General features: G+C 29.3%; 1 long non-coding RNA gene across 1 annotated transcript; it reads right to left on the bottom strand.

The window, feature by feature from the left end:
• Positions 1-112: 112 nt before the first annotated feature.
• On the bottom strand, positions 113-23,659 carry LOC117128055. The gene is made up of 2 exons (XR_004451195.1): positions 18,173-23,659; positions 113-16,458 (listed from the first exon to the last, which is right to left on the bottom strand). It is a non-coding gene; the product is annotated as an uncharacterized LOC117128055 (long non-coding RNA).
• Between the last annotated feature and the right edge of the window lie 597 nt (positions 23,660-24,256).

Genomic DNA, 24,256 nt, shown 5'->3' with positions numbered 1-24,256 from the left:
AGAAATAAAATTATTTTTATATAATTCGATATTTAAGGTATAATTTAAATACTTTTTTTAGATATAATTTCAAAATAAATATAGAACTGAATATTTGAAGTACATATTTATGTTTCAAAGATTTATATTTATGATTAATTTGGACTTTCGGATCGGTTTTTTGGATTTTTTTGGTTTCTTCTGTTGCCCGTTCGGGTTCGGCTAATAAAGCTTTGAATTCGATATGTGGTCAACTACTCTACAATACCTATTCTGGGATTTTTATATTTTGGACCAGGTACTGATCATTTTTTTGTTTGTTTGAATTTGATACGGACTTTGGTTTACAGATTCATGGCAAAACCTACTTTAAATAAAGAAAAAATGCGATTATATAAAGTTTTTTAAAAACATTATTCCGTGCTTTAGCGCGGGTCATAATCTAGTTGTTTTTTAAAACTCAAGGTTAGATTTAAATCGTTTTATATAATTCACTATAAACGGTTTAGATCTGAATCAAAATGTAATTTACCATGGTAAAAGCATACCAATGATCATATTATCGTGGGAAAATTCCGTAAAAATACTCCAACTAAATTTTGTTAAGCTTTTTAATATCTAATTTTTTTTTGTTATCCAGTTTATACTAATTATTTTTACAACTTTTAAAATTATGTCCATTTTAATACCCAATTTTTTAGTCAAAATGTTTTTTAGATTTCAAACAAAATTTAAAAATCTATAAGATTTACAAAACAAATCTCAGAAAATTTTAGTTTTATTTTCTGTTTGAAAAATAAAAGTGACTAAACTGTATATAACCTTAAATTTTGTAATAAAGTTTTAAGTTTTAAATATTGAATTTCGTTTGTTTTTTAAAAATGAAAAAAACTTTATTTGTTTTCCTTCAAAATTAAAATTTTCTCACTAGTTTCTTTACCTAATTTCCTAAATGTTTTATAAAAAATTAATATTTTTGTTATATTTTAGAGGTTTTTTAAATTTCGTTTGAAACTTAGTAGTATTTTCAATTAAAATAAACAAAATTTGGATATTCAAAGGGGTACAGTTTTAAAAGTTTATGTATTAAAATGAACAAAATAATTATTAGAATATTAAACTGGATACCAAAAAATCGGATATTAAAAAGCTTAATAAAATTAGTTGGGATATTTTAATTAAATTTTCCCTATTATCTTCACTCATCATAAGCTACAACATTAACCTGCAAGAATATAAAAAAAAAATGGATATACTGGTTGAGATAGCATTCTGAACTTGACAGAAAATGTGTTTGTGTTCGGTCAAGTTAATGTGCCTTTTTTAGTTATTCTAGGGTTAAATTTATAGGTTCACCCCCTTAAGTGATAACCAATAAAATGTTGTCACGTCGTATCTTATTGATAAAAAAATTTAGAAAATAAAAAATAATAATAGTTGCCAAAAAAAATTGACATTATAAAACTCTAAACTCCAAATCTTATAATTCAAATTTAAACCCTAAACCCTAAGGTTAACACTTGACCCTATAGCTCAAATTCTAAATACTAGACCGTAAACTCTAAATCCTAAACCTTAGGATTATCCCTAAACCCTAAGAGTATTCCTAAACTCTAGGGTTATCCCTAAACCCTAGGGTTAACTTTAAATATTCAAGTTTAGAGTTTAGGATTTATAATTTTGATGAGAGCGTTTAGGGTTTAGATTTTTCTCTTCATCCTGCTCCTTCTACGAAAAAAGAGTTAACTCTAAATCGTAAATGCCATCAACAATACCCTTAACCCTAAAAATTCCAGACTATAAACTCTAAACCCTAGAGTTTAGGGATAACCTTAAAGCTTAGGGACTATATTAGGGTTTAGGGTTCAGTGTTTATAATTTGAGATATAGGGTTAAGTGTTAATCCTAGGGTTTAGGGTTTACAACTTAGGTTATAAGGTTTAGGGTTTACAGTTTTATAAAGTCAATTTCTTTTGGTAATTAATATTATTTTCTATTTTTTTTTGTTTTCATAAACATAATATGATGTGGCAGCATTTTATTGGAAATTATTTAAGGGGTGAATCATAGGGGATGAGCTCAAGAATAAGATTTGTTTTGGTGAAGTTAATGTGTTTATGTATTTGGTGAACTTATAGATAATGTGATTGATTGGCAGTGTCTGTCGCTTTCAATATTTTGCTGTCAAATTTAAGTTGTAGATTTTGTAACTTTAGATTTTATTTTGTAGAATTACTTCAGAGAATTAAAAGCACTAAATATAAAAATCTAGAAAAATTGATTTCTACTTCCAATATATTTTCTTTTAAAGATTTTTGATTGTAGCTTTAAAAGCTTGACTAGAGATTGATCTACACATTCGTGCGGATATTGACTTTTATATTTTTATACATTGATATTTGTTTTGGATAATTAGTATTATATATTTTAGATGAGCCGTAATATAAATAATTATATTCAAAAGACCTGGACCTAATCGAGTAATATGATTATTTTGTTACAAATATTTCAATCTATTTCAGATACATTTGTTATTTAAATATTTTTATGTTCCTATACATCAGAACTGAACTCATACAGACTCAAAAAGACCTAACTCAAAATCCACACATAAATTTATAATATTCAAGCGATGCCTAATTTCAAAAAAAAAAAACAATACCCAAAAAATAACCAATACCTAAATCGATAGCCAATGTTCATGCATAACTGATTTTATAAACTAATAAAAATGAATATTTTTATGTGTTTGACTAAATTAAGTGAAATAAAAAGAGTTTTTATTTATTAAAATTATTATATGGAGTAAAACATTAAGTGACAATAAATGTAATGCATTTTTAGTATTTTGATTTAAACTATTATTTTATTCACAAAACATGTCATTGAATTATGTTTTTGGCTACATAATTTATCACAGATCGAAACTAAATAAAATCCTAAATAAAGAGTCTTCTTTTTAATAGTATAAATTGTTTTGATTTTATTGATATAGAAAGAACTATCGATGTTTACAGCATTCACATCTATCACCAAATCACCCCTGTAACAAACTTAACTGCAACCAATCAACATTTTCTATAAATAAACAATCAGTCACTACTGGAAAATAAATAAAAAACAATAAATCAGTAATTGTCACCTCTGTTTCACTCTGTACAATCCAAGAAAATATATTATGTTAATAAACCATAATAGACAGTAGTGAATAACAAAGAATAGAAAAAGCTCTATAATTAGTGATTTGTTATTAGTACACAAAAATAGTTAAAACACTCACATATATAAGTTCCTCAAAACCCTTACTATAGCAACCCACAATCCATTCCTTTTTAATCAAAAACAAATTAAAAGAAAAAAAAACTGTTTAAACAAGAAAATGGATCCAAAAGGAATTAACGAGAAGATGATAATATTATTCATAGTGGTGGCTATGTTAATGAGTGCGACTTGCTTAAACGGTGAAAATATATCTTCAACGAAATCTATTGGAAAGAAAACGTTAACGAGAAGCTCGCTCGATAGAGATTCATGCACCAAATATTGTATGATGAAGAAATGTATGCCTAGGTATCACAATCAAAAACGTTGCATCGACACATGCCACTTTTATTGTACGGAACCTATTGCATATTTCATATACCGCAATGTCGATTCCAGTGTTCTTGATCTTAAGTCTCCTTCTCCTTCCCCTTCTTCCCCGTCTCATTAATTATCCTTCTCATTCATGCGGAAAATCTTGTTAATGTAAACTTATTGATGTATTTGTAATCATGGAATAATTTGTTTTATTTATTTGACTTCATTATGTGGCATTGTAAGACGTGGTATATATCTATGCTTAGATTTGGGGGTGTATGACTATTTAACTTATAATGAAATGATATGATGTTTTCTTTTGGCATTCTACTGTTTTAAAACTGTAAATGGGAAGATCTGATTTCCAAAAATGTTGAGCTTCTTTTTTTTGATCGAGTCATTCAGACTTCAGTTTCGTTGCTCTACGACTTTTCCTATCGAAATTAAACAAAATTGGATTTTTCTGTCAGATTAATATATTGGCTAGCTTATGGATAAAGTGTTTCAGCATCCTTGGTTTGGAACACAAAATAAACCCCCTCTGTAAAGTTTTAGTAATCTTAATATTTAACCATTGAAAGGAAATATATAAAATGAAGCCATGCTATTAGTAGCTCAAGAAATTTTAGAAGGCTTGATTAAATTGAAGAAAAATGAAGAAAGCAAAATGCTCATCATGTGAAATCCACCCCTCTTTTCACAGTAGCCAATTGTGAAGTCATTGACATACATATTTTTATAATATTTACATTATAATTTCCATTCGTTCCTACTCTTCTAAGAGGTTCGACCTCAACTAGTTATACTACTCAAAAACCTTGCAAGGAATCTTCAAGGCTTCTCGATCTCCTCCCAGAAAATTACACTCTAAACTCTTTCAAAAACCAACATTACTCGTGTAAGACTTGCATTCTTCGGCGTATTCAATTATTCATCTACCGTCTAACTATTCCGGCATAAATCATGACGCTGTTGGGTTCCCGTGTGGCAGTCTCCGGTGATATGGAGCTCAACACCAAGAAATAAAAGTTTACTAAATTGTGTATAACCTTAAATTTTTTCATCAAAGTTTTAAATATTGATTTAGTTTGTTTTCTGAAATAGAAAACAAATTTATTTATTTTTCTTAAAAATTAAAATTTAAAATTTTCTCACTAATTTCTGTATCTACTTTCCTAAATCTTATAAAAAAAATAAAAAAAATTAATATTTGTCTTAGATTTTAGAGATTTTTTAAATTTTGTTTGAAACTTATTAGTATTTTCAATTAAAATAAACAAAGTTCAGGTATTAAAAGGGATACAATTTTAAAAGTTTATGTATTAAAATGAACAAAATAATTAGTTGGGTTATTAAACTCGGTCCCAAAAAAGTTTATGTATTAAAAAGCTTGATAAAATTTTATGAATCTTTACCTATCAACTTCACTAATTCATCATAAACTACAGCTCTTTACTTGCAAGAATAAAAAAAATGGATATACCGGCTGAGATAGCTCTCTGGAATGGTTATTGATAGAAAATGTGCATATATGTTTGGTCAAGTTAATGTGTTTTTTCTAGTTATTCTATAGGTTCAGTCCTTAAGTGATTACCAATAGAATGCTTCCACGTCGTATTTTATTTATGGAAACAGAAATTGAGAAAATAAAAAATAATAATAATTACAAAAAAATTGACAATATAAAATTCTAAACCTTAAATCTTAAAATTCAAATTCTAATTTAACTCTATAGCTCAAATTTTAAATACTAAACCCTAAACTCTAAACCCTACATCCTAAAATTATCCCTAAACTTTAGAGATGTCCCTAAACCCTATGATTATCCCTAAATCCTAGGGTAAACTTCAAATCCTCAAGTTTAGAGTTTAGGGTTTAGGGTTTTGATGACATCGTTTAGGGTTTAGAGTTTTCTCTTCCTTCTCCTTCTGCAGAAAAAGAGTTAACTCCAAATTGTAAATGCCGTCAACAAAACCCTAAACCCTAAAAATTCTAGATCCTAAATTTTAAATCCTAGGGTTTAGGGATAACCCTAGAGCTTTGGGACTACCCTAGGGTTTAGGGATAACCCTAGGGCTTTGGGAGTACCCTAGGGTTTAGGGTTAACATTACGGTTTAAGGTTTAGTATTTATAATTTGAGCTATAGTGTTTAGTGTTAATCATAGGGTTTATGGTTTAGAACTTGAGTTATACAGTTTAGGGTTTACAGTTTTATATTGTCAAATGTTTTTGGCAATTAATATTATTTTCTATTTTTTATTTTCATAAACAAAATATGACGTGGTAATATTTTATTGGTTATCATATTTAAGGGGTGAATCTATAGGTTCACCCTAGGATATGAACACAAGAATACATTTTTGTGGGTCAAGTTAATGTGTTAATGTGTTTGGTCAAGTTATAGATAATGAGATTGATTGGCAGCGTCTGTAGTTTTTAATTTTTTGCTGTCAATTTTAAGTTGTAGATTTTGTAACTTTAGATTTTATTTTTGTAGAATTATTTCAGAGAATTAAAAGCACTAAATATAAAGCTCCAGAAAAAAATTGATTTCTACATCCAATATATTTTATTTTTAAGATTTTTGGCTGTAATTTTATTTTTTTAAATAAAGATTGATTGTTTTGTTTTTATTGATGTAGAGAGAAGAACCGTAGATGTGTAGATCACTCACATCCATCACCAATCACTAGCTATTCTCTAGTAGATTTTTTTTATTAATAGTTGATTTCATAAGGATAAAATCGTGAAAGGACCTTCTAGTTTTTGTTTGGTCATAAGGTAGTATTGATAATTTCATTAATCATTTATTAATTTATGAGTTATATTTTGAAAATCTCCAAATAATTTAAACAAATATATCTAAAACTAACAAAAAATTATTAGTTTATGTACTAGCACATATACAGCTTTGGTTTTTTTATTTATTAAAAAGTTTCAATCCCACAGCAAATGCTATAGACATTTGAGGTTAATTGAATAGGACAACAAAAATAGTGATATAAGGTTTGATTGGGAGAGTTGCAGAAGTAGGTATGGTTTTACTATGGTTGGATGAAACACATTGAATAACAATGAAATACTTTGTCAGATTTAAAATAAATTTAAGGAACGAAAGCAAAACAAATCAACCAAGCCGATGTCGAAGCTATAGAAACCTCCGGTCATCGGCTTGCAACTACAACAAGTGAAACGTTAGAAGATGTGGAATATATTTTAAAATGCAGAAATAAATAAAATTTAAATACTATTTTCATTATTTTAATATAAGAAAAGTAATAAAAGCAACAAGAGATAATATTAATTTTTAGGTTAAGTTCTTTTTGTTTGAAGATACAATTTTATGAACTATTTAAGTCCTCAATTTGTTTTTTTTTTATTTGGTTCCAAATAATCAGGATCAACTATGTGCAGAAGATGTGGACCTCCACTTTCACTTCTACAACTTTATTATAATTTGATTTTGTTTAATTTTAGAAACGAATCTAATTTTAGAAACAAATTTACAACCAAAATATTATACTTCTTATGTTTAAAAAAATGTATGTTTTGGAGTTCTTCAAACATATTAGAAAAGAATTAAAGTTTTATTATTCTAAGTGCATTATTTTTCATTAACAATGTTCTATAAGTTTTAGCCATTAAAAATTTAATAAGCACAATTAATTTTTGAAGTTTATAATTTACCATTATTACTTAATAATAAGTACATTGAAAATTTAAAATATATTTTTGAAAAAATATTCTAAAACATGAATCATTTTGAAATGGAGGGAGTAAAAACAAATATATTATTTCTAAACTTTAATTTTTCTATAATTTTTAATTAGTGATTTGAATGTTTTCGGAAATAATTCTACAGAGAAAAATAATAAAAACACCTAAATTACCTTATTTGTAACAAAACACCTAAAATAATACAACCTAAAGTTAAAGTCTCAACCAATCATGCCCATGTTTTTTTCTAACGTTATTGCTACAGTTCATTCTGATTAATGTCATACACAAATACATAGGATCTAACAAAGAAAAAAATATAACGAACTTAACTGCAACCAATCAACATTTTCTATAAATAAACAATCAGTCACTACTGGAAAATAAATAAAAAACAATAAATCAGTAATTGTCACCTCTGTTTCACTCTGTACAATCCAAGAAAAAATATTATGTTAATAAGCCATAGACAGTAGTGAATAACAAAGAATAGAAAAAGCTCTATAATTAGTGATTTGTTATTAGTACACAAAAATAGTTAAAACAGTCACATATATAAGTTCCTCAAAACCCTTACTATAGCAACCCACAATCCATTCCTTTTTAATCAAAAACAAATTAAAAGAAAAAAAACTGTTTAAACAAGAAAATGGATCCAAAAGGAATTAACGAGAAGATGATAATATTATTCATAATGGTGGCTATGTTAATGAGTGCGACTTGCTTAAACGGTGAAAATATATCTTCAACGAAATCTATTGGAAAGAAAACGTTAACGAGAAGCTCGCTCGATAGAGATTCATGCACCAAATATTGTATGATGAAGAAATGTATGCCTAGGTATCACAATCAAAAACGTTGCTTCGACACATGCCACTTTTATTGTACGGAACCTATTGCACATTTCATATACCGCAATGTCGATTCCAGTGTTCTTGATCTTAAGTCTCCTTCTCCTTCCCCTTCTTCCCCGTCTCATTAATTATCCTTCTCATTTAAGCGGAAAATCTTGTTAATGTAAACTTATTGATGTATTTGTAATCATGGAATAATTTGTTTTATTTATTTGACTTCATTATGTGGCATTGTAAGACGTGGTATATATCTATGCTTAGATTTGGGGGTGTATGACTATTTAACTTATAATGAAATGATATGATGTTTTCTTTTGGCATTCTACTGTTTTAAAACTGTAAATGGGAAGATCTGATTTCCAAAAATGTTGAGCTTCTTTTTTTTGATAGAGTAATTCTGACTTCAGTTTCGTTGCTCTACGACTTTTCCTATCGAAATTAAACAAAATTGGATTTTTCAGTCAGATTAATATATTGGCTCGCTTATGGATAAAGTGTTTCAGCATCCTTGGTTTGGAACACAAAATAAACCCCCTCTGTAAAGTTTTAGTAGTCTTAATATTTAACCATTGAAAGGAAATATATAAAATGAAGCCATGCTATTAGTGGCTCAAGAAATTTTAGAAGGCTTAATTAAATTGAAGAAAAATGAACAAAGCAAAATGCTCATCATGTGAAATCCACCCCTCTTTTCACAGTAACAACCAATTGTGAAGTCATTGACATACAAATTTTTATAATATTTACATTATAATTTCCATTCGTTCCTACTTTTCTAAAAGGTTTGACCTCAACTAGTTATACTACTCAAAAACCTTGCAAGGAATCTTCAAGAGGCTTCTCGATCTCCTTCCAGGAAATTACACTCTAAACTCTTTCAAAAACCAGCATTACTCGTGTAAGACTTGCATTCTTCGGCGTATTCAATTATTCATCTACCGTCTAACTATTCCGGCATAAATCTTGACGCTGTTGGGTTCCCGTGTGGCAGTCTCCGGTGATATGGAGCTCAACACCAAGAAATAAAAGTTTACCAAATTGTGTATAACCTTAATTTTTTCCATCAAAGTTTTAAGTTTTAACTATTGATTTAGTTTGTTTTCTGAAATAGAAAACAAATTTATTTATTTTCCTTAAAAATTAAAATTTAAAATTTTCTCACTAATTTCTGTACGTACTTTTCTAAATCTTAAAAAAATTTAAAAAATTAATATTTGTCTTAGATTTAAGAGATTTTATAAATTTCGTTTGAAACTTATTAGTATTTTCAATTAAGATAAACAAAGTTCAGGTATTAAAAGGGGTACAATTTTAAAAGTTTATGTATTAAAATAATAAGTTGGGTTATTAAACTGGGTACAAAAAAAGTTTAGGTATTAAAAAGCTTAATAAAATTTAGTTAGAGTATTTTTATGAATTGTTTCCTGTCATCTTCACTAATTCATCATAAACTACAGCTCTTTACTTGGAAGAATATAAAAAAATGGATATATCGGCTGAGATAGCTCTCTGGACTGGTTATGGATAGAAAATGTGCATATGTGTTTGGTCAAGTTAATGTGTTTTTTCTAGTTATTCTATAGGTTCAGTCCTTAAGTGATTACCAATAGAATGCTGCCACGTCGTATTTTATTTATGGAAACAGAAATTGAGAAAAAAAAAATAATAGTTGCAAAAAAAAAATTTGACATTATACTAAACCTTAAACTTTATAATTCAAATTCTAAATTCGAAACTCTAGGGTTAACACTTAATCCTATAGCTCAAATTTTAAATACTAAACCCTAAACCCTAAAATTATCCTTAAACCCTAGAGATGTTCCTAAACCCTATGATTATCCCTAAATCCTAGGGTAAACTTTAATTCCTCAGGTTTAGAGTTTAGGGTTTAGGGTTTTGATGACATCGTTTAGGGTTTAGAGTTTTCTCTTCCTCCTCCTTCTACGGAAAAATAGTTAACTCCAAATTGTAAATGCCGTCAACAAAACCCTAAACCCTAAAAATTCTAGATCCTAAACTTTAAATCCTAGAGTTTAGGGATAACCCTAGGGCTTTGGGACTACCCTAGGGTTTAGGGATAACCCTAGGGCTTTGGGACTACCCTAGGTTTAGGGTTAACATCAGGGTTTAAGGTTTAGTATTTATAATTTGAGTTATAGGGTTTAGTGTTAATCATAGGATTTAGGGTTTAGAACTTGAGTTATACAGTTTAGAGTTTACAGTTTTATATTGTCAAAAGTTTTTTGGCAATTAATATTATTTTCTATTTTTTATTTTCATAAACAAAATATGACGTGGCAACATTTTATTGGTTATCATATTTAAAGGGTGAATCTTTAGGTTCACTCACCCAAGGATATGAACACAAGAATACATTTTTGTGGGTCAAGTTAATGTGTTAATGTGTTTGGTCAAGTTATAGATAATGAGATTGATTGGCAGTGTCTGTAGTTTTGAATTTTTTGCTGTCAAATTTAAGTTGTAGATTTTGTAACTTTAGATTTTATTTTTGTAGAATTATTTCAGAGAATTAAAAGCACTAAATATAAAGCTCCAAAAAAAGTTGATTTCTACATCCAATATATTTTATTTTTAAGATTTTTGGCTGTAACTTTAATTTTTTTTAATAAAACTTGATTGTTTTGCTTTTATTGATGTAGAGAGCACTATAGATGTGTAGAGCACTCACATCCATCACCAATCACTAGCTCTTCTCTAGTAGATTTTTTTTATTAATAGTTGACTTCGTAAGGATGAAATCGTGAAAGGACCTTCTAGTTTTTGTTTGGTCACAAGATAGTATTGATAATTTCATTAATCATTTATTAATTTATGAGTTATATTTTGAAAATATCCAAATAATTTAAACAAATATATCTAAAACTAACAAAAAATTATTAGTTTATGTACTAGCACATATACAGCTTTGGTTTTTTTATTTATTAAAAAGTTTCAATCCCACAGCAAATGCTATAGTCATTTGAGGTTAATTGAATAGGACAACAAAAATAGTGATATAAGGTTTGATTGGGAGAGTTGCAGAAGTAGGTATGGTTTTACTATGTTGGATGAAACACTTTGAATAACAATGAAATACTTTGTTAGATTTAAAATAAATTTAAGGAACCAAAGCAAAACAAATCAACTAAGCCGATGTCGAAGCTATAGAAACCTCCGGTCATCGGCTTGCAACTACAACAAGTGAAACATTAGAAGATGTGAAATATACTTTAAAATGTAGAAACAAATAAACTTTAAATACTACTTTCATTATTTTAATATAAGAAAAGTAATAAAAGCAATAAGAGATAATATTAATTTTTAGGTTAAGTTCTTTTTGTTTGAAGATACAATTTTATGAACTATTTAAGTCCTCAATTTGTTTTTTTTGTTTATTTGCTTCCAAATAATCAGGATCAGCTATGTGCAGAAGATGTGGAACTCCAGTTTTACTTCTACAACTTTATTATAATTTGATTATGTTTACTTTTAGAAACGAATTTACACCAAAATATTATACTTCTTCTGTTTCAAAAAATGTATGTGGAGTTCTTCAAACATATTAGAAAAGAATTAAAGTTTTTATTATTCTAAGTGCATTATTTTTCATTAACTATGTTCTATAAGTTTTAGCCATTAAAAATTTAATAAACAAAATTAATTTTTGAAGTTTATAATTTACCATTATTACCTAATAATAAGTACATTGAAAATTTAAAATATATTTTTGAAAACATATTCTAAAACATGAATCATTTTGAAATGGAGGGAGTAAAGACAAATATATTATTTCTAAACTTTAAATTTTCTATAATTTTTAATTAGTGATTTGAATGCTTTCGGAAATAATTCTACAGAGAAAAATAATAAAAACACCTAAATTACCTTTTTTTGTAACAAAACACCTAAAATACTACAACCTAAAGTTAAAGTCTCAACCAATCATGCCCATGTTTTTTTCTAACGTTATTGCTACACTTCATTCTGATTAATGTCATACACAAATACATAGGATCTAACAAAGAAAAAATATAACAAACTTAACTGCAACCAATCAACATTTTCTATAAATAAAAAATCAGTCACTACTGGAAAATAAATAAAAAACAATAAATCAGTAATTGTCACCTCTGTTTCACTCTGTACAATCCAAGAAAATATATTAAGTCAATAAGCCATAGACAGTAGTGAATAACAAAGAATAGAAAAAGCTCTATAATTAGTTATTTGTTATTAGTACACAAAAATAGTTAAAACAGTCACATATATAAGTTCCTCAAAACCCTTACTATAGCAACCCACAATCCATTCCTTTTTAATCAAAAACAAATTAAAAGAAAAAAAACTGTTTAAAAAAGAAAATGGATACAAAAGGAATTAACGAGAAGATGATAATATTATTCATAGTGGTGGCTATGTTAATGAGTGCGACTTGCTTAAACGGTGAAAATATCTCTTCAACTAAATCTATTGGAAAGAAAACGTTAACGAGAAGCTCGCTCGATAGAGATTCATGCACCAAATATTGTATGATGAAGAAATGTATGCCTAGGTATCACGATCAAAAACGTTGCTTCGACACATGCCACTTTTATTGTACGGAACCTATTGCACATTTCATATACCGCAATGTCGATTCCAGTGTTCTTGATCTCAAGTCTCCTTCTCCTTCCCCTTCTTCCCCGTCTCATTAATTATCCTTCTCATTTAAGCGGAAAATCTTGTTAATGTAAACTTATTGATGTATTTGTAATCATGGAATAATTTATTTATTTGACTTCATTATGTGGCATTGTAAGACGTGGTATATATCTATGCTTAGATTTGGGGGTGTATGACTATTTAACTTATAATGAAATGATATGATGTTTTCTTTTGGCATTATACTGTTTTAAAACTGTAAATGGGAAGATCTGATTTCCAAAAATGTTGAACTTCTTTTTTTTTGATCGAGTCATTCAGACTTCAGTTTCGTTGCTCTACGACTTTTCCTATCGAAATTAAACGAAATCGGATTTTCTGTCAGATTAATATATTGGCTAGCTTATGGATAAAGTATTTCAGCATCCTTGGTTTGGAACACAAGATAAACCCCCTCTGTAAAGTTTTAGTAGTCTTAATATTTAACCATTGAAAGGAAATATATAAAATAAAGCCATGCTATTAGTGGCTCAAGAAATTTTAGAAGGCTTTAAATTGAGGAAAAAGGAAGAAAGCAAAATGCTCATCATGTGAAACCACCTCTCTTTTCACAGTAACAACCAACTGTGAAGTCATTGACATACAAATTTTTATAATATTTACATTATAATTTCCATTCCTTCCTACTCATCTAAAAGGTTCGATCTCAACTAGCTATACTACTCAAAAACCTTGCAAGGAATCTTCAAGGCTTCTCGATCTCCACCCAGGAATTTTTTTTTCTTCTCCTCCCAGGTAATTACACTCTAAACTCTTTCAAAAACCAACATTCTTCAGCGTATTCATCTCCCGTCTAACCATTCCAGCATAAATCTTGACGCTGTTAGGTTCCCGTGTGGCAGTGTCCGGTGATATGGAGCTTAACTCCCAGAATTTCCATATTGGCCTCGGAGCGATCCTTGAACACGTCTTGTGGTCGCTAGAAAAATCTTAGGATCAAATTGGTCCGATATCAATTACAATAACAATGATCTCTCAGCTTATAGACTTGTCACTCCGGTCAGTGGCGGAGCCAAGAGAAAATTTTAGGAGGGTCAGTTTAGAATTAATATATATATTAATATGGGTCAATTAACTAATTTTATATGATTTTCTAAATTTTTCAAAGAGATATATCTAATTAAAAAAATGACCCATGTGCAACATGCTGCCTCCCCCACTGACTCCGGTTCTAGAGCACCTCCAATGAGGGCTCTTTCCATTGGAGTTCTTAATATATGTGTTATGTATATATGTATATATTATATATGTATAAGTAATTGTAGGGTTCTACAAAATAGGTACGGGTTTTTAAAAAAAGGTTTTAAGAATCCTTAAGAACTCTTATTTATGGGGTTCCACAATAAGGTCCACAATTATTTACACATATATAATATATACATACATATATATACATATAATACATATATTAAGAATCCCAATGGGGAGAACCTCCATTGGAGATGGTCTAAGCTTATAATTCGACATCGTTTTAAGGAACAATGTGATGTGAGTAGCTCTTATCATATAAGTATCCTCCTAGACGATGCTTTATATCTGTCCACCGTCAATTTCGGAAACGTTTCTGGCCGTCGTGGAATGGGGGGACGTTCTTGACTAAGTCAATGTGTGTAACTTCCGGACTATATATGAAAGTAAAGTTTGCCGGAGAAGTATAAAGCCGTATGCGCCGTTAAAACTAATGGACATTTTGGTTTAGTGGCTAGGATGCACGGGTACGTCTATCACTAGCCCTCTCACATACGGGAGACGTTACGAAAACATGACAGCATTGGGACGGCTCATAAACATCTCCAAGACGTCTCGAACAATGAGGGGACAGTGATGTGTATATGGGGAGACATGGGCTTTAACAATCCTAACAATTGGTATCAGAGCGGTTGACGAGAAATCTGCAAAAGACCAATATACCCTTCGAGAGATGAATGGTATCCTATGAGTTAGGAACGAGAGGTGTGTGGCAGAGATCAAGTCAAAAGATACTGGAAGTCAGTTGTGGATCACGAGATGAATGTGATCCTTAGTTTGAGGGAGAGAATGTGAGATAACAAACTAAGTCCCACATTGGAGAATTAGACAAAAAGTGTCTAATATATAAAGAGATGTCCAACTCTAATAGTACGAGACATTTTGGAAAGAAAACGAAAAGTAAATCCATGCAGGCTTGCCAATTAGACCCAAAGTGGACAATATCGTACTAATCAGATAATACAGAGTTGGACATGGGCTTTAACAATCCCAACAATGGGGACGTACGAGTTGATATGGGACATTTCGGAACACCTGAATTTAACATTTGGACTTCTCAGTGGTTATTATTAGATGCATTTTGTGGTGATTATTAGTTGGGAAAGATTAGATGCACAAAGTATATAGCCATTTGCTATAAACTTGAGAATCTTTATCAATTCTGTATGTAGCAAAAAGCTGCTGAAGAAAATATAGTCTAGAGAATTGAGAGGAAGATGCGCAAGCCACTGACTATATAAAGCATGTCATAAGAACGTAGTATTTATGTATTTATGTAAAACACCAAATAAAACTTAATCTAATCTATTAAAAGAGAAGTCATGACTCTTTAATGTACGATATTTTAAAATGGACCATCTATTAGAATTGATCACATTACGTTTTTCAATCATTAATAATCTTAATATTAAGTAGAAAACAATATTAGAAACACATCTCGATATCTACTCTATATCTACTCTATAACCAAATGAACTAATATCATCGAGCCAACTCATGACTTGAAATGAATACTTTTGTTCTTCGGTCAAAGACATAAACGTCTATAACTCATTCACGTCTCGGAAGTGTTACTCTATAGTAAACTAATATCATCTTTCCAGTTTCTGATTTTAAATGAATATCAAGTTCATGTCAATTTTGACTGTTACAAACGTCTTCCAAGATTCTATGACTTATTGTGTTTTGAAAACAATATTTAAATTATGCTTGCTTGATACAAGATTCTGCGGTTGAAAATTTGTAACTACTAAAATATAGTCATAGATGGGTTTTAAATGATTGAGGTACAAATTCTTAATGACGTTAACAATGCACCAAACTTCATCTTCTCCAAATGCTCAATGTATTCAGTAAATTATTAACAAATGTTCAAAGCTTACAATATTTAAATTATGCTCGCTTGATACAATATTTAAATTAACAAGATTAAGTGCTAATCAGTTATAACTTTTTTTTGAACACCAGAAGATTAATATTGAATAAGAGGCTAGTACAAAGTAGCGGCCGTACGCAGAGCGTTTTTTGCCAAAGAGTCTGCAGTCAAGTTCTGAGAACGAGGAACATAAGAAAAAAACACAGAAACAAAAGATCGGGATAGAAACTCGATATCAGAGAGAACTCCATAGAGCTCCACTGAATAGGACTTCGAGTTGATATCTTGGGAGTCGGTTCGAAACCAGACGTTGGAGAGGAGACCTTGCTTTGCTGCTTGGAGGGCTTCACGCATAGCCAGTGCATCCGCCATCAGTGGTGAGGACACCGCATGGCGTGTTGTGGACATGCATTGTCTCGTAGCTGGATCAGGACTGTCGAACATCCATCCTAAGCCAGCCGTCTCTGTTTCTTTTGACCATGCCGCATCCGTGTTGCAAATCACTGCAAAGGATGTTTCAAGTGAGTAACTAATCAAATCAATATCTACTTTTATCAAAGCAATATCTACTTTTATCAAAGCAATATTTACTTTTATCGTGTGAGTAATCAAATATCTACTTCTTTCATGTGTGATTTTTTTTTTTAATTTGGACAATCCTGTAATTTTTTTATTAAATGTATTTTATTAAAACTAATAACACAAAATCTTTAAACTACTTTAATCATAATATTTTTTGATATCTTTTCATTTTAAATATAAAAATATATTTTTAAAAAGCTAACAAATCTGTTTTAAAAAGATTTTAACAAGATATTAATTTTCAAAAATTATATGTAAATATTTTCACTAATTACGTAATTAGTTTTGAAATATTATAATGCATTAATATATTCAGTTATTGTTTATAAAATAAAAATAAAAATTATATCATTTTTTTATCAATTATATAATCATAATCAATCGTATCAAAATAAAATTATTATATTGAGATAAATATGGTAAAATCATATTAAATTATATATAATTTATTTTCATAATTATTAATATCTATGTTCAAAATATAATATGTTGGTAAGACATGTGAATATTCATGTTAAAAATATAATACGATGACAAAACGACTTAACATTAGCAAACTATATAATAAATTTATGGAATTAAGATTTATATATATATATAATAATATAGTATCTAAAATGAATAAAAGTAAAAAATATTGCTAAAAGGAAATTTAGCTTTGAAAGGCGGTCAGAATTTAGCTTAAATTAAATACAAAATAATTTTAAATATGTTGTTTCATGCATATATTAATTTGCTTAATAACTAAACACAAATACAATAAAATAAATATATAATAAGATTAAGAAGCAACAAATATATATGAAGGTTTTAAATAATTGATTAACTACAACATATAAACTATAAAATTATTAAATTATTGTATCTGAAATAGTTATATAAACATTCAAATATACGATTAAATTTTTTAAAAATGTACACCACTACCAATCTAAAATAAATATATACGTATATAAAACTGAAAACAAACACCCTCGAGATCTAGTTTTATACTTAAAATTGCAAAGTTCAAACAGTTAAAACAATTAAACAAAGTCATCCGCTGAAAATCAATTAAAACAGAGCAAATACATGCTTGAAATTGTACTTCTATGTGGGGTTTATATTATTTTTAAGTTTACTCATAAACTGTATACATAATATATGTGTATACTGTGTTAAAATATATATATATATATGTGTGTGTGTATATGGATTTACGTTGGTCGGAAATCAAAAAATAGTTGATGTATCCCCGACGTGCCCGTTCTAAAAAAACTTACTTTTCCGTTTTCCGTCTCCCCATTTCCAGTCTCCGTACCCGTGTCAAACTTGAGTGTGTTCATCATTTTTCCCGACAACTATATATAATATACTGTTATTAATATTCACAGGCTAATTCAAGAAACATTTTTTTTGATCAAAATATAATTCATTTCCAACCCAAAATTGGGTATCCGGTGAGTTACACAGACGATAGATTATCGGGGAAACAGAGCCGATTGGTTACAGGGTTTCTGGCGAAATACAATGAAAAACAACCACAGAATAATGGAATAATGGAATAACCTCCATTGTGTGCTATTTGTAGTTGCTTTCTTAGCTAATAGATCGGCATAAGCTTTACTTGAACGCTTAAACAAGTAAATTATTTACCTCAAGCCGCTGCTTGTTGTTGGCTGTGTAATTCTGGAATGGAGTCGAGAGACCATTTATTTTTTTAATGTGCTTTCTCAGGGGAGGTTCTGCAGGGTACGATCAAAGGTCTGGTAATGGGAGTAACAGTTCAATGGCCGCCTTTGTTGCAATGTCTGGTCAATGGTTTCCAAGACAGAACCACAACCTTCTTAGTTCTATATTGCTTTCAAGCAGTTGCGTATGCCATTTGGTATGAAAGAAACAAACGTCGGGTAGGAGAGCCTCCTCAAACTTCTTCTCGACTAATCACTTATTTGGACAAGCAAATTCGAAACAGAATCTCTTCATTGAGGAAGAAACCTGGAAGTAAATATGAGAAGACAATGGAGTTGTGGTTTGGGAGTGGTTGACTCTTATCAAATTCTTCTCTTTTCAATTTATAGGTTTTATTTTTTTTGTCAATAGAAAATAGTATAGCTTGTACAAAGATTTTTTGAAGTGAATAAATTTAAAATTCTTTCAAAAAAAAAAAGAACGCTTAAACAAACCTAATTGAAATAAACATTTGTTTAACTATTGATGAGTCCAGACTTAAAATATTTCCATTTGTTTAATTACTGATGAGTATTGTATAACTTGTAATGCTTGTTGCTTAAGTTAGGCCACAAACTGTTTCAGATGTGAGATGTCTTAAACCTTTGGCTTAAGAAAACGACAATATTGTGCCATTGTTTTCTGTTGCAACCAACTACTGTATGTCCCTCTTTGTTTTGTTTCTTTCCTTTTCCTACATCAGACGAACATTTTTATTTCGTAGCGTAAAACAAAAGGTATGTTGTAAACAACCAAACAAAAATATAGAAAAATAAATTAATCACATAAACATGGTCGAATGGTAAAGTAAGCATAAAATGATGTTGATCACCCTGAATTCGAAATGTTTCATTTCAGATATATCCGTTTGTAATCAGATATGTTTGGCACCGGTAGGTAAATTTTCAAGGATTAGTCGGTTAGGTCTCAGTCCGCCAGATATTTTGAATTAATGCGGAAAATATATACAAAATGAAAATCTGATTTTTCTTTATTTGTGGAAGGCGTGTATCGTTCTCTTTCTGTTTAATTAAATGCAAATATTCTCTTCTCACTGATCTTTTGCCTTTTGTTCTCTTTTACTCATAAAAAATTCTTATGCAAATATTCTCTTTTAACTGATATTGCTTTAGTTCAACTCTACTCTTCTTTCTACACATTTCTCCCATACTTCCATTATCGTATAAGAAATTAAAATGGGATTTTGAATAATGTTGTAAATGATATAAAGCAATTCATGTATCATCATCAATTAATTTTTAGTCAGAAACCCATAATTGCTAACATTTTTTTTGAAATATGCTTTCCTTATTTATAAACTAATGAGTGTGAATCATGTTTAGATTTGATAAACATGTTAATTAAAATCACTAAAATATTGCTTAAGCGTTAGACCAATATTGGAGGATAACAAAAGTTTTGACAAAGAAACTTACTATAGGTAAAACACCAAAGTCAAATCCGAATGATGAAATGCTTTGAGCACACAGTCTACCATTCACGCATGGTTTAGTTTTGTTGTATTCATATACTTTATGGTTGCCTTGCCTCACCAAATTAATCTTTCAATATTACTTGAAAGTTGAAACTGTAAACTTGTAGTACTTTATTTTCTGTTTTGATCCTTGCTCCTTCCTACATAAAACTACGTACTGCTATATATTTTCTTTAAATAGTTAATTTAAATATTTGAAGTTAAATACATCAATTAAATTTGAAAACGAATCTGATATTTTAGAAACTTATGGTACTTAGATTTGGATCCACACTTTGTTAAATTCAAAAAATTATTATTACTATCCGGGTTGCTAATATTTACAAATTTGATCTTGATCCACTCTAAAAATAATTAAAATAATAAAATAGATATTAATCATGAAATAAATTAAATACAAACCATCTATTATTATCATATTGCTTCTAAGCAATACAAACCAACCGAATAATAATTATGGCAACAAAATAAATTTAGAGTTCTCAAGATCATGGAATATCAAATACAAAATCATTTTTATAGTTTTCATGAAAAGCATTTACAACCAATCAGCTTAAGCTCTGACAATTGTTTTCTACCCAGATATTGTAAGCATATACCACAATTATATATATCATATTAGCCAAAATCACAAAAGAAATTTAATAAATTAAAAATTATCTAATTAATTAGCATCATATGTTCCAACTCCAAAAAAGAAACCATATATATATTCAACCTATTAATTAGCATCATATGTTTCTCTAGAAGACTTACACGGAAGTCATCTGTTAGATGACTTACACGAAACTTGTCTTTTAGACGATTTACAAGAAAGTCGTCCACGACTTTATTCCGAGATTTTGGTCAAACCTTGTTTATTTTGGATGACTTCCTTGTAAGTCGTCGGACGGACGACTTCCTTGTAAGTCGTCGGACGGACGACTTCCTTGTACGTCGTCGGACGGACGACTTCCTGGTAAGTCGTCGTCGGACGGACGACTTCCGTGCAAATCGTCTAGAAAAAGATATTTTTTTTGTTTTATTTTTCAATTGCAAAACTAACCAGAGATTACTTATATGGAAGTCGTCTAGGTATAGCAAAATATTGATCTTTTAATTATCTACTGGACGACTTATGTGTGAAAAAAGTCAAATTTCTGACACAATCCGGTCAATTGCGAAACTAACTCGTTTATCCTAGACGACTTACATGAAAGTCGTCTCGAATTATCTTTTAACAAACAAAGATGGACGATTTCCATGTAAGTCGTATAGGTTAAAAATAAATTGCAAAACTAACACAAATGGACGACTTTCTAGATGTCTACCAGACGACCTCTGTGGAAGTAGTCTGCGTCAATGTTTAATAAATTTTCATTTTTTCTAAAACTATAAAGACTTTTTAATATTGTTTTGTTAACTCATGTATATTAGTCGATATTTGTGCTCCTGAATGAAATTTATAATTTAATTGGTTTTAATTATGAGTTTACCAACATTCATGTGTATTAATGTTTCCAGAAGACGTTCATGGAAGTCTTCTACATTAGTTTTTGTAAATTTGTTAAGTAACTTTAAGATATGTTTATTTAATTTTCAAAAGTGTTAAGTAGCTTCAAGAATATCAAGTAACATGGTTTAATGTGTCTTCTTAGATCATAAGATATACTTTTTAACTTTCAAGAAATTTGAAATTTTAATTTTCACTTAAAATTTTGAGTTTCCTGCTTAAATTTTAATTTTTTCGCTTAAATTTGCCGCTTATATTTCAATTTTCCGCTTTAAATCTAAGTCTTCCGAGAACACTTCCCGGAAAACTTCTAATGAAAGTGTTCTACCTTTGAACTTATGTAATGGTTTATCTTTTGTGAATTTCACTAATTTTTCTTGAGAGTTCTTCTTCCTTGGTTGTAAACTTGTAATAAAATTTGATTGATTTTTTGTGTTATTGTGTTTTGATATTGAAGTTGTATCAATAACTTCAGTTATATCAAGTAACTTTGGCAAGATAATATTGTGGTATGAACATATTTACCAAATTATTTTATTAATATCTCTTCAAACTTACAAAAAAAATTACAACTAAACAAATACACATGCAAATCATAAAACAGATCACAAAAAAAAACTATTATAGATCAATCATCTACAAAGAAAAGTTTGGACTCCACTTGATATGGAAGAAAACTCCGTTAGAAGACTTCCGTCAGAAGAGTTCCGTCAGAAAACTTCCAATAAGTTTTCTAGCACATTATATTTTAGAAGACTTTGCGAGACCTGGAAGACTTCCCAGTAGTTTTCTACTAGCGCATTATATTTTATAAGACTTCTGAGAAGACTCCTAAAGTCTATTCCAGATCTGAAAAAACATGTATATCAAGCTCAGATCTGAAAAACCTACATATAAAAAACGTTCAAATGGTTTAAAACAGAGAAAATGAGTGGAAGATTAGATAGATTTTCCTTTATAGAACACACAAAAATACATATCTAAAATTAATAGATATACCTTTAAATGAGTGGAAGATGAGAACCATGTGATAAAAACCTGCAAAACAAGATAAACTACTAAGAAAAACATGAGACAAAAACAATAAATTAATATAAAGTTTGGTATTATCACTTCTAATCGTCATACGACTTACATGTTAGTCGTCTAGACCTTAAACCTAATCCCTAAACTAAATTAATTAACTAAACACTTCATAAAATCAAACTTAACTTAAAAAGTGTTTACTATACACAGAAATAAACATATATAGGTAAAATTTTAATTTTTCAAAAAAATATTTAAGCTTTTCCAAAATGTAATCCTAAAAATACATATAATACTACAATAAAAGTACATGCAAAAATAATTATGTTTCTTTTGATTTCCCTGGTCAAAAGAAAAATCTTTATTATTTCCCAGTTGATAGTTAACACATTTCGAGAACGTACGTCATTAATATCATATTACAGGTACGATTTCAATTTGGTAAAAATGTTTGTTTGTGTTTAATTTAAATTTCACAATTTGGTAACATTCGTTCCGCACCGCACCGCAGTTAACAGTAACAAAAATCTCTACATATACCATATATCTATACGTTTTTATAACTGTCAGAACCGCACCACAGTCAAACCGCTTGTCCCGTCCCGCTCAATCCGTTGTTACCATTTGGAGCCAAATACTCGGTTTCTTAATAAGTCAATGTTTCACCAAGAAAATTTAAATCACTTATATATGTATGTGCAAGTAATTTTCTTATTTATTGGAGAATGATATATTGACTTTTCGTTTGCCGTCCAAAAAGAAAACTGATATTATGTTCATTCCATTAGGTTTCTTAATTCCAAACCAGACTCAAATAAAACTAATTAGAAATCTGCTATTATGCTTGGTTCCACAATATGTGCTTTAAAACTGATTTTCTTGACGTAAGGTTATGAAAAAAATATCTGTGATAACATGCTTTATAAAACTACACTTTGTGAATATGTATATAAAATGTAAAATGAACTTCCATTTCTCTCTTTAACAAAAAACCAATGTTTTGAAAACCGGACCGGACATCGACTCGGTATTGTTACTGGGTGACTGGTTGAACCGGTACAACCGGTTCAACCGGGTTTTAAGATTTTGTTATATATATATATATGTGTGTGTGTGGGGGGGGGGGGAATGTGATTAACCAGAAAATACACTTAGAAATCCCTTTCTTATTAAAGGAGAAACATCATCACAAATAAACCTTAGCCTCATGTGTTTATTACATGAGTGCCATTTCCTAGGTGTCATCACCTAAGCCACTCTCACTAGCTTTTTAAAATAACCCTTTGTGAACTAGAATATTTACAACCAAATGCCATTGGACATATACATTATACAATATGCTTTATTTACAACTCGATCGGTTTTGTTACCGCTGCATTACAATCCGCTTTAATCACAAACCGGGACTTTATGACAGGCGTAGAATCTGAATTATTTACGGTTGAAAAAGGCAACAAATATATCTCGACATCTATCCAATGAATTTTAAAAGGGTGAGAGTGGTTCTTCAACATTTTTTAAAACGGTTTGTTATCTTATTTTTTTGAATCCAACATTTTTTTTACTAATATCAATGAGTATTATAATCATACTTTTTTAATAAGAAACTTGGAATTATGAACATTTCTATGCAACATCTTTCGAAATTTCAACTACTTCTTTCGATGATCATTTCTATGCAACATTTCAAATCGCTTAATTGGTCAAAGTTCAAAAGAAACACAATAATAATGTAATGCATATAAAAGGAAACAAAATTACAAATAATCGAAATCATTACCTTAATCAAAATAAGAATATTCCTGATTTATTTACGCTTGACCAACACGCATCTGATAGTACATATTTCACGCCAATTTGAATCACGCAATAACCAAATAAGGTAAGTGTAATATATGGGATTAAAGAGGAGTATTAATATTGTGATCGTCTATTCAATTTGGCGTGGAGAGTAAAAAACCTATGTGATGTGTTGATATAAATAGTGGAGCAATTC

This window comes from Brassica rapa, chromosome A09, assembly GCF_000309985.2.
Source record: "Brassica rapa cultivar Chiifu-401-42 chromosome A09, CAAS_Brap_v3.01, whole genome shotgun sequence".
In the NCBI taxonomy this organism is placed as follows: domain Eukaryota; kingdom Viridiplantae; phylum Streptophyta; class Magnoliopsida; order Brassicales; family Brassicaceae; genus Brassica; species Brassica rapa.
Note: the sequence above shows the minus strand (reverse complement) of the source record. Positions and strands in the feature narration are given on the sequence as shown.